Source organism: Mauremys reevesii, unplaced genomic scaffold (genome assembly GCF_016161935.1).
Source record: "Mauremys reevesii isolate NIE-2019 unplaced genomic scaffold, ASM1616193v1 Contig130, whole genome shotgun sequence".
In the NCBI taxonomy this organism is placed as follows: domain Eukaryota; kingdom Metazoa; phylum Chordata; order Testudines; family Geoemydidae; genus Mauremys; species Mauremys reevesii.
Genome location: NW_024100750.1, coordinates 42,546 through 52,818, shown reverse-complemented (window position 1 = coordinate 52,818; position 10,273 = coordinate 42,546). Strand labels below are relative to the sequence as shown.

General features: G+C 49.1%; 1 pseudogene; it reads right to left on the bottom strand.

Annotated features, from left to right (window-relative positions):
• LOC120392981 overlaps positions 1–10,273 on the bottom strand; it is a 53,655-nt pseudogene that overhangs the window by 31,587 nt on the left and 11,795 nt on the right.

Here is a 10,273-nt window from a genome sequence, read left to right as displayed (position 1 = left end):
GTAGTGACCGGACACTAACAGCCTGGTTATTGCGGGCGGGGGGGTAGTGGCAGCCTGTTACCCAGCCCTGAAGTGGCGGCTCCGCGCAGCAGGCACCAGCTTGGGCGGCAGGCAGCCCTTTGCAGAGCCTGGCTTGTGGGGCTGTGGCAGGAGACAGCGTGCGGGACCCTGGCGAGTGGGGAAGGGGCTCTCAGCAGGCACAGAACGTTCCCAGGAGGGAAGGAACACGAGCTGCCCCCAGCCGGCCGGCGCCCTGGCTGCGCCTCAGGCGGCTCCGGGGCAGAGAGGGCTGGAGCGGGCGAGGAAGGGTGCTGCAGGGCAGGAAGCAAAGAATGAGGAAGGAGGCTGCTCTGTCATCTGGGGGAGCAACATGCGTGCTGAGAGCTGCACACTGGCCTCTGCTACTAATGACCATGGAGAGCCCCACCGTGCAGCCTGCGGGGAAACAAAAGCCCAGGGAGAAAGCCCAGCCCTGAGCTCCTGCAGCATGAACAGCCGCTGCTGGGGAAAGCAGCAACTGCTACATAATTAGGGGCCCGGATTTTCCTTTCTACCCACCCAGGGTAACTCAGGAGTCACTCCACTGAAGCGGGTGGGGGAAATTCTCCACCTCCAAAAGTGACACAAGCCTTGCGCACAGTGAGGCTGCTGGGCAGGAAGCAAATGGAACGACAGCCCAGGGGCTGAGAAGGCTTCTGGAGTGTGTCAGCGCTGGGGTGAATGTGTCCCACGCTCAATCAGATGGAAAAGGGTTAATGTTCTGCAAAGGGAGCCAGGCCCCAGAGGCCCTGCTCAGCCTGCCAATTAGAGGCAGCCAGCTTCCAGCTGGGCTTAGCAGGGCAGGTATTTAAGCAGGAAGAGGCAGCAGCCTAGGAGTTCCTAAGAGGAAAGCCCCTGAGACAAACCCCTGGATTCTCTGTGTGACCCAGAGCCCAGCCAGTGATCTGCTCCTGCTGGAGGGTGGCCTGTCTCCTAAAGACCCTTTCAGATAAGCCTCTCCCTTCCCTTTCGGTTTTGAGCTGCCTGGGATGTGGGTGATGGATTGTGCCTGACAGGTCTATGCTGGAGGCAGGGCTGATTCACTTCCCAGAGCCAGATCAGTGCATAGACAAACTATAGACCCAGGCCTAAAGCTTCAGTGCCTGGGATCCCACTTCTGACCCTCCTGGCTGCAGGGCAGTGGATGGAAAATGTGACCTGAGACTAACCAACGTGGCGATGTCTGCCTGGGGTCTGGCCCTCCCTTGAAAGGCTTTGCCCCCATGGATTATTCCAGACTCTCCCCGCCGCCGCAGGGGAAACAAGCTGTCCCAGTAACAGTGCAGTTCTGCTGTGTATCGGCACTCCAGGCTTGGTGCAGGCACAGGTGTGTTACACAGGGGTCACCCCCCCGATCCAGCCATGCTGGCAGAAGGCTGTAGTGATGACCTGGCTTGAGCCAGCGGATGGCCAGAAACAACCACCCTGAGAGGTGTGAACTGCCCCATGCCTCTAAATGTTTCTTTACAACAAAACCCACTGCAAGGGGGGCTAATGTGCCACCCAAGCAGGAGGGGAAGAGAGAAGCATGCTTAGTCCACCATCGAAACAGATCCACCCTGGCTCCTTGAGAAAATACACCAGGGGGATGGGGGCGCCTGACATGCCTGTGTGACACATCCAGGACCAAGCCTGCACACTGCTAGGAGCTGTCCTGGCCTCAACACAGGTGATGGGAGGTTCCTCTTTCTCCATGTGGTGCTAAGTGCACTTGTCTGTAATACTTGAGTTGATGGCTGATGCTAATAGCAAGGTGGCCCCCCTTGCTGTATCTCAACACAGGCCAGTGATGGCCTCTGAATTCCCTATACCCTGACATAGGGAAGCAAGCTGGGAAGTTTTCCGTACTGTCTGTCTAGAGGAGAAGCTCGTATACAATTGACACCTTTGCAAAGCAATGAAGCTCAAAACCAGCTGCAAGATGCAGCACCTCAGTGTAGGAGTGTGGCTGTTTGTCAGTAACTAATTGCGGTGAACCCACCACAGTGCAAGCAAAGTTGCTAGGTTCAGCCCCAGCTGAGTCAATGTGGCATACTTCAGCCATGGAACTCTGTAACGGTTCCCCTGGGCTGAGTCTGTCTGGGGTGGGATGATGTGTATAAGCAACAGCAGGATTTTAGCGGTGAGATCATGTGACGTGCTGTAAGCACATGCGTACAGGAGGATGACATCACCCTCCTGAAATAGCAGAGACTGGCTGGTGGCTGCTACAGCTGCAGCGAAATGAGCCCCTGCACTTCCCAAATGTGGGGTCATTGAACCAATTCACTGAGTCTTGAGCACTGGTTATAGCAAATGCCCTGTAGACCCTCAGCTGTGACCCCTTCCAGGGGTGTTTTCTCGCTGCATGTGCAGTGCTCCTATTGACAGTACATCTCACCCTGGCTTTATCTTGCAACGTTGGCTGCAGTGTAAATACTGTAGCTCAGATGGTAAAATGGCTTCAGTTAAAGTCCGTTTTCACAAGCTCATGATCCTGTGCCTTTTCAGATCAAGCTTTCCATGCTTGGTCTCCACTGGAACTTAGGTAAAAAATTCAGTAAACCTGAGCAAAGTCCCTTCAGCTCTTTCGTGCTCCTCAGACATAAGTGAATCAACTCCCTCCCGCCACACACCATTAAAACTACTGCCTCTCTTCAGAGGGACAATTCCCAAGTATCAGAGGGGGAGCCGGGTTAGTCTGGATATGTACAAGCGGCAAAGAGTCCTGTGGCACCTTATAGACTAAGAGACGTATTGGAGCATGAGCTTTGTGGATGAATACATCATACATTCGCGAAGTGGTTATTCACCCACGAGAGCTCATGCTCCAATACGTCTGTCAGTCTATAAGGAGCCACAGGACTCTTTGCTGAATTCACAAGTAGATGATCTTTGAATCTTGACATGCCCTTAGCATTGAGGCATCGGTGATCAGTTCACAACTAAGTGTGCTGAAATTAACAAGGTTAGATATGTTAGTAAACTGGTTACCTGACAAGCGCAAGACAAAATTTGATTTTTTTGCATAGTCTGCAACAGAAAAAGTTTGCTGGGCTTGGGTAGCATCCTGGCAAACCCTTTTTGTGTAGATGCAGCACCACTGTGCCAGCTGGAGTTTCTAGTGTGGATGTGGCCTAAGTGAGAAGGTCTGATTCTCTTATTTACACCAATGTAAGTTAACGCCGTTCGCTTTAGTGTTGCAAGTGTGTAAGTTTGAGCAGAATCAGGCCCTGGTTTATTTCTATAAATCTATACTATTGAAGTATTGCCAATCCCAGGTACTCAATTGAGAAATCAGCCCCCATCTCCTCCCAGAAATTCATGAGACTTTTAAATAATGTTCAGAGTCTCCTTATTTACAATCTGGTTTCTGGACCTTCAGGGTGTGCTTCTTTCATGTTCTCAGTTTTTTCCACAACCAGGAGGGCCAGAAAATGTTAGTCTTGGATTTGTTGTTTGTTTAAAGATTCCCAAATGATCATTTGACTCCAGCAGCTGAAGCTTTAAGAAACGCCCCCAAAATCACAAGACTCATGACAAAATCATGAGTTCTTAAGGCAATATTAAATTCGAGCTGCATGTTCTGGCTATTCCATGTCTTGCATTTAAGATTTGGTGACCTTAATGTTAACAGCCTCTGTAAAAGTTTTATAGAATTTGCAAAGGTGAAGGGGGGGGGAGAGAGAGAGAGAGATTACTCCTCCTTTTTGCTGTTTTTATTTGTGAAGCTATTTTGCACTGTATTCTTGTATAATGATAACACTGAGCAAACACCAGCGAGAGGAGACTTGCAGCGCTTTTCAGGTTCCTTGCATTGGGCAATATCTCCTCTCGTACAGTTCTTCAATCGAACACTGACAATAATGAAAAATAAAAGCAATAATCACGGTCTGACACACCAGCTGCCCCCTAGAACCATGCTGCCTGCACACAATACATAGGGCGAGCCTCCCTTCCCCCCTTTCCCCCCGCCCAATAAAAACACACTTGATGGTAACCTTAGGTCAGTCTGCCATTTCCTTTAGTTCATGCAACACTTCTTAGTGTGATTGCTTGGCTCTCGCAGGTCCACGCGTGACTTCTTCCAGGGCTGAGGCTGAGGGGCTGGTTCCTTCTGTTGTTCCTATTTCAATAACTCGGGAGCTGTGAAGAAACTCAGAATAAGAAATTCTCGGTCCTTCTCTGCTGAGCTATTGTAACATTTTGTGCTACATACTCGGACCCTGCTCTGACTTTGTTAGGGCAACTTTCCATCCGCTAATGGAGCAGCTACGGGTTCCCCTGCTGTGTCCCCCTCCCATCAGCAGTGGGCTGGGGTGTGGCCCAATCCCCAACCAGCAGAATGGTTCCTGGTGGTGAAACTTAGAGCAGCCCCAGGGCTCTTTCAATTTATGCCAAGGACTGACCCACAACAAGCAAGAGAGAGAGGAAAAGGAACCTTAGGAGCCACTTTCTCCATCCCTCATGTGCTTTTTGGCTAGGCCTGGGGATCTGCCCCTCTAAATTTATTAAGCTTTAAAATATCTAAATATGAGCAACAGGGGATGCATCACTTGAAGATTACCTGTTCTGTTCATTCCCTTTGGGACGCCTGGCAGTGGCCACTGTCAGAAGACTGGATACTGGACTAGATGGACCTTTGGTCTGACCCGGTATGTTCTTATTTATAATGTTGATTTAAGTTAAGTTTACATTTTAACTTTATTAACTTCCTATTTTTTTACCTTGAGACCCATATGGTTCTTGGCCTAGGACTCCTGCATTTACTATTTAACAAACTTCCATCCACAATTTTCCTCATGCTCCTTTGTTCTTTCTGGAAAATGGTCCCTCCCTCAGGACTCTCCCATACACCTCTTCATTCCCCACCCTAGAACATCTACAGATTCCACCGCACCTGCATCATGGACATCCCCCTAAAAACATCCCAGGACAGCAAATGTTGTATTGCACCAAGTTGTCTGTAGGAAATCCCATTATCAGATAGAATGGTGGTGATGATGTGCAAATCACATCTCTATAAGCTTTAGTGAAATTCTTTTTAAAAGGAAGTAGAAGTAGGAGACCCTAACTTGAAACTGGCATAAGATGGGTGCTAGGTGACTCATGAATTGTCACTCTCAAACTGCTAGCATTCTTAAGGACCAAGAATATCTATGGGGTAGTAAATGCTTATTATTGGTTCATGATATGCTGTAGGTGGAATCTGTTGCTGCCGTTGTGTCCTATTATTCTAGAGCTTTCTCCAAGCGGTTTCATTAATAGGAACAAACATGAGAAGACTCTATTGCCATCTCACGGACTGCCAAGGTAATGGCAGCGGTTTGCCATTTGTGCACTAGTGCAGGGTCAAGCGGGAGGCATACCCCACGTTTGAATCCCCATATGGCAATACAGGGTCAGCTGGCTAACGTCTGTGGGGTAAGCTACGTATCAGAGGCCCAGGAGGCGAAGTGGGATGGGTGGGACAGAGCCCCAGGGTTCCAGGCCTGGGCCAGTCCAGTGGAGCGAGGCTGACTCAGTCTAGCTGAGCCTCTGGCTCTGTTGCCTAGCCCCGTGGTTCTCAACCAGCGATATGCAGAGGGCTTCCAGGGGGAACATCAGCTCATCTAGATATTTGCCTACGTTTCCAACAGGCCACATTAAAAAGCAGTAGCTAAGTCAGTACAAACTCCAATTTTATACAGACAATGACTTGTTTATGCTGCTCTGTGCGCTATACACTGAAATGTAAGTACAATATTTATATTCTAATTAATGATGGTAAAAGAGAAAGTAAGCAACTTTTAGTAGTTGTGTGCTGTATATTTGATTTTACAAGCAAGTAGTTTTTAAGCGAGGTGAAACTTGGGGTACGCAAGACAAATCAGGCTCCTGAAAGGGGGACAGTGATCTGGAAAGGTTGAGAGCCACTGTCCTAGCCGGTTCGAGGGCTTTATTCTACCCCCTAAGGAAGAAGGATGCAGGGATCTTGTTTTGCAGCCTGGGTGAGGCCTCTGATCTCTGGCCTGAGGGATGAAGGAAACATGGCTTGGTTTGTCTGGGGATCATAACTGGGGCCAAGGGGAATGGGTCTCGGAGAGAAGAGCTCCTCTGGGAGTGACAGTGAGGAATCTGGGGAGTAGGGAGAAATTCCCACTTCCCCATTGCTAGGGCCAGTGGCTGGTGTTCCAAAGGGTGGGTGAACCTCCTCCCCATTCAGCGCTCAGCAGGTTCCACCCTCACCCCGGCGGCAAAGGCAGAACCACTCCAGAAGTTTGCTTGTCTCAGAAGTTGGGGGGGGGGGCAGCAGGGGGGCAGCCTGTCTGTGTTTGCAATGGGGAAGCCACTGCTCTGGATCTGTCTCGCTCGCTCTTGGCAGCTGTGAGGCTTGACAGGCCAGAGTGTACCAGTCACCTCTTGTCTAGGCCTACAGGCAAGGCACTGCTGCAGTCACAGTAAAGACTTTCCAGTTCCTGGACCTCTTCAGGTCAAGTGACTCAACCCTAATTGCCCCTGAGCAACTGGGAGCAGACAAGCGGTGCAGTGCTATCGCTCACAAGGCAGAGAGCTGGCACAGACCTCTCTAGTGCTGTTACCTAGACCGCTTAAAACTTTAAACGGAGTGGAGATTAGGGATAATCTTGGAATGGCACAATATCTGAACGAATACTTTGCCTCGGTCTTTAATGAGGCTAATGAAGGGCTAAGGAATAGTGATAGAGGGACCGATGGGAATGAAGATATGGGGGTAGACATTACGGTATCTGAGGTAGAAGCCAAACTTGAACAGCTTAACGGAAGTAAATCGGGGGGCCCGGATAATCTTCATCCTAGAATATTAAGGGAATTGGCGAGGGATATTGCTAGCCCGTTAGCGATAATCTTTAATAAATCCCTAAATTCGGGGATTGTACCGACTGACTGGAGATTAGCTAATGTAGTTCCTATATTCAAGAAGGGGAAAAAAAGTGACCCGGGGAATTATAGGCCTGTTAGTCTAACATCTGTAGTATGCAAAGTCATGGAAAAAATCTTAAAAGAGAGAGTGGTTCCGGAGCATGAGGCCGATGGCAACTGGGATAGATTACAGCATGGATTTACGAAAGGTAGATCGTGCCAAACCAACTTGATCTCCTTCTTTGAGAAAGTAACAGATTTTTTAGACAAGGGAAATGCGGTGGATCTAATATATCTGGATTTCAGTAAGGCGTTTGATACGGTACCGCATGAAGAATTACTGGTTAAATTGGAAAAGATGGGGATCGAAATGAAAATCCAGAGGTGGATAAGGAGCTGGTTATAGGGGAGACTGCAGAGGGTAGTATTGAAGGGGGAACTGTCCGGTTGGAGGGGGGTTACCAGTGGAGTTCCTCAAGGCTCGGTTTTGGGTCCGATTTTATTCAATCTATTTATTGCTGACCTGGGAACCAAGAGTAGGAGTGGGCTGATAAAGTTTGCGGATGACACCAAGTTGGGGGGTATTGCCAATTCGGAAGAGGATCGGGATATTCTCCAGGAGATTTAGATGACCTTGTAAACTGGAGTATTAGTAACAGGATGAAATTCAATAGTGAGAAGTGTAAGGTTATGCATTTAGGGATGTCTAACAAGAACTTTAGTTATAAGCTGGGACGCACCAGTTGGAAGTAACGGAGGAGGAGAAGGACCTAGGAGTCCTGGTTGATCGCAGGATGACTATGAGTAGGCAATGTGATGTGGCCGTTAAAAAGCTAATGCGGTCTTGGGTTGCATTAGGCGAGGTATTTCTAGTAGGGATAAGGAGGTGCTAGTCCCGTTATATATAAGGCGTTGGTGAGACCTCATTTGGAGTATTGTGTGCAGTTTTGGTCTCCCATGTTTAAGAAGGATGAATTCAAACTAGAACGGGTACAAAGAAGGGCCACTAGAATGATCCGAGGAATGGAAGGCCTTTCGTATGAAAGGAGACTTGAGGAGCTCGGTTTGTTTTCCTTAACCAAAAGAAGGATAAGAGGAGATATGATTACACTCTTTAAATAAAACAGACGGATAAATACCAGTTAATTAGAAGAATTATTTCAGCTCAGTGCTAATGTAGACACGAGGACAAACGGATATAAACTGTCAGTCAGGAAATTCAGGCTTGAAATTAGACGAAGGTTTCTAACCATCAGGGGAGTGCAATACTGGAACAGCCTACCGAGGAAACAGGGGCGAAGGACCTCCATGACTTTAAGATTAAGCTAGATAAGTTTATGGAGGATGGTATGATAGGATAACGGGCTTAGTCAATAGGTCAATTAAGTGCCACACTGGTAAATAGTACAATGGGTCAATGGTATGATATAACCTTTTCCAGAGGGTTTGGCTGGAGAGTCTTGCCCGCATGCTCGGGGTTCAGCTGACCGCCATATTTGGGGTCGGAAGGAATTTTCCTCCAGGAAGATTGGCAATGGCCCTGGAGGTTTTTCGCCTTCCTCCAGCATGGGGCAGGGTCGCTTGCAAGGAGTGGGTGGATCGGCTTATGTGGCCTGCATCTTGCAGGAGGTCAGACTAGATGATCATAATGGTCCCTTCTGATCTTGAATTCTATGATTCTATGATTCTATGATACCTGTCCAGCGGCTTCTCACTTGGAACTTACCTATGGCCATAAGCACCTCGGTCACTTGGTGGTTGGATTTTGCCAACGTTTCCATGTAGATTAAGCTTTCACTCTTTGCAAACTCCTCCGCCTCCTAGTTGGGCGGGGAAGGTACAAAACCAGGGTTATTTCAAAGTAGACGTAGGTGTGTTCTGCACGGTAATCACATCCAGCTTGGGAAATGTCCTGGAAAGTGGTGGAAATAAGGGCTCCATTTACAAGGTATTGGCTCTTGTCCTTAGGCCTGGCAGGGAGGCACAGCTCCTCCCTGTATGATCAGACACCTCAGGCGTTACAGGGCCCTGCCCAGTGTGGACAGGGCTGCAGGGTGCCAACCTGGAGAAGCAATCTCGGAATGGACACAAACACTAGTGTAGCAGGGCAAGTTGCGGTTCTTCTGACTAGTGGCTGAGACGTAGGAAGAGGAGCATGCAGAAATCTCCAGCTATTTGCAAGGGTGGCTCTGGAACAAATCTCCAAGCCGGATGCTGCAAACTGCCTTAGGGCCTCGTACCCCCGTCGTTAGCTCCAGCGCTTGCACTGTCAGACTAATGATGTACAAGGAGCCTTAAGGCTCAGAACTCATCTGCATGGTGCATTAGTCTGCACTGGAGTGGGACACATTCCAGTGTGTTGCGCACTAACAGGCCTGTGCGTGCTGCAGTGATGCACACTAGGGAACTCTCCGTGCATGCCAGCAGGTCCTTATGGGCCAGTTAGTGCACAACACACAAGTGCACCCTAGACCTTGCCCCCCCCCGCTCGTGCAGACAAGCTCTTAGTTTACACTGACTTTAGTTCCCCACCTTTCTGAAGAGCAGCGTGTCCGGTGATAGAGCCACCGTTGCATTCCAGCAGATTCTGCCAAGCCTAAAGCTTCCTATTTCCCCAGCTCACGCTCCTTCTGTTCCAGGCACACGGTTGCAGCCGAACTGTTTAGGCAACACTTGTTTTCTCTCTTGCACAGCTCAAGGCATTGCAGCCGCTCTCTGACTGGAACCTGTTAAAACTCCCTGGCTCACCGGGTTTGGATGCACTAGCCTTGCAGACGGCTTGGTTTGGACTGGACATATTCAGAGCGAGATCTTGTCCAAAGTGGAGGGGAGGGGGTGAAAAGAAAGGTGTCAATACATTAATACCACAGGGTCAAAGCAGGAGCACAACTGCAACCATAGATGCACTAACAGGCTCTCCTGGGCTGAGATTTAAAGCTTCTTAGGGAGCTTCCTGTTTCCTGCTGCTTCCCTGAACCCGCTTGAGGAGAACAGGCAGTCAACTGACATAATAGGAGCCAGTTAGGCTTAAGATGCTGATATCTTCCCTCACTCAGGCCCTGCTACCAGCCTGCTTATTTGTCCCCTTCAACTGAGTGTTGAGAGCCACTCTAGCTGGCACAGAACAGCAGTCATGAGTGAAAGAAGAAAACGCCCCTCTGGGGCAGCATTCAGAAAAAGAAAGAAAGCAAAGGAAGCTTTTGTATCTAAGCAGGAAGGAGCTCTCCTGAGATACATAGACACAAATGTTCACCGTGAGCCTTCCGGCCCCAGTGATGATGTGAGTGGTGAGGAGATGCCTGATCTTCCAGTTAGTCAGAGTGCAGGTGACCTGGCAGCTACTGCAGCATCCATATCTCCCATCTCAAATGGA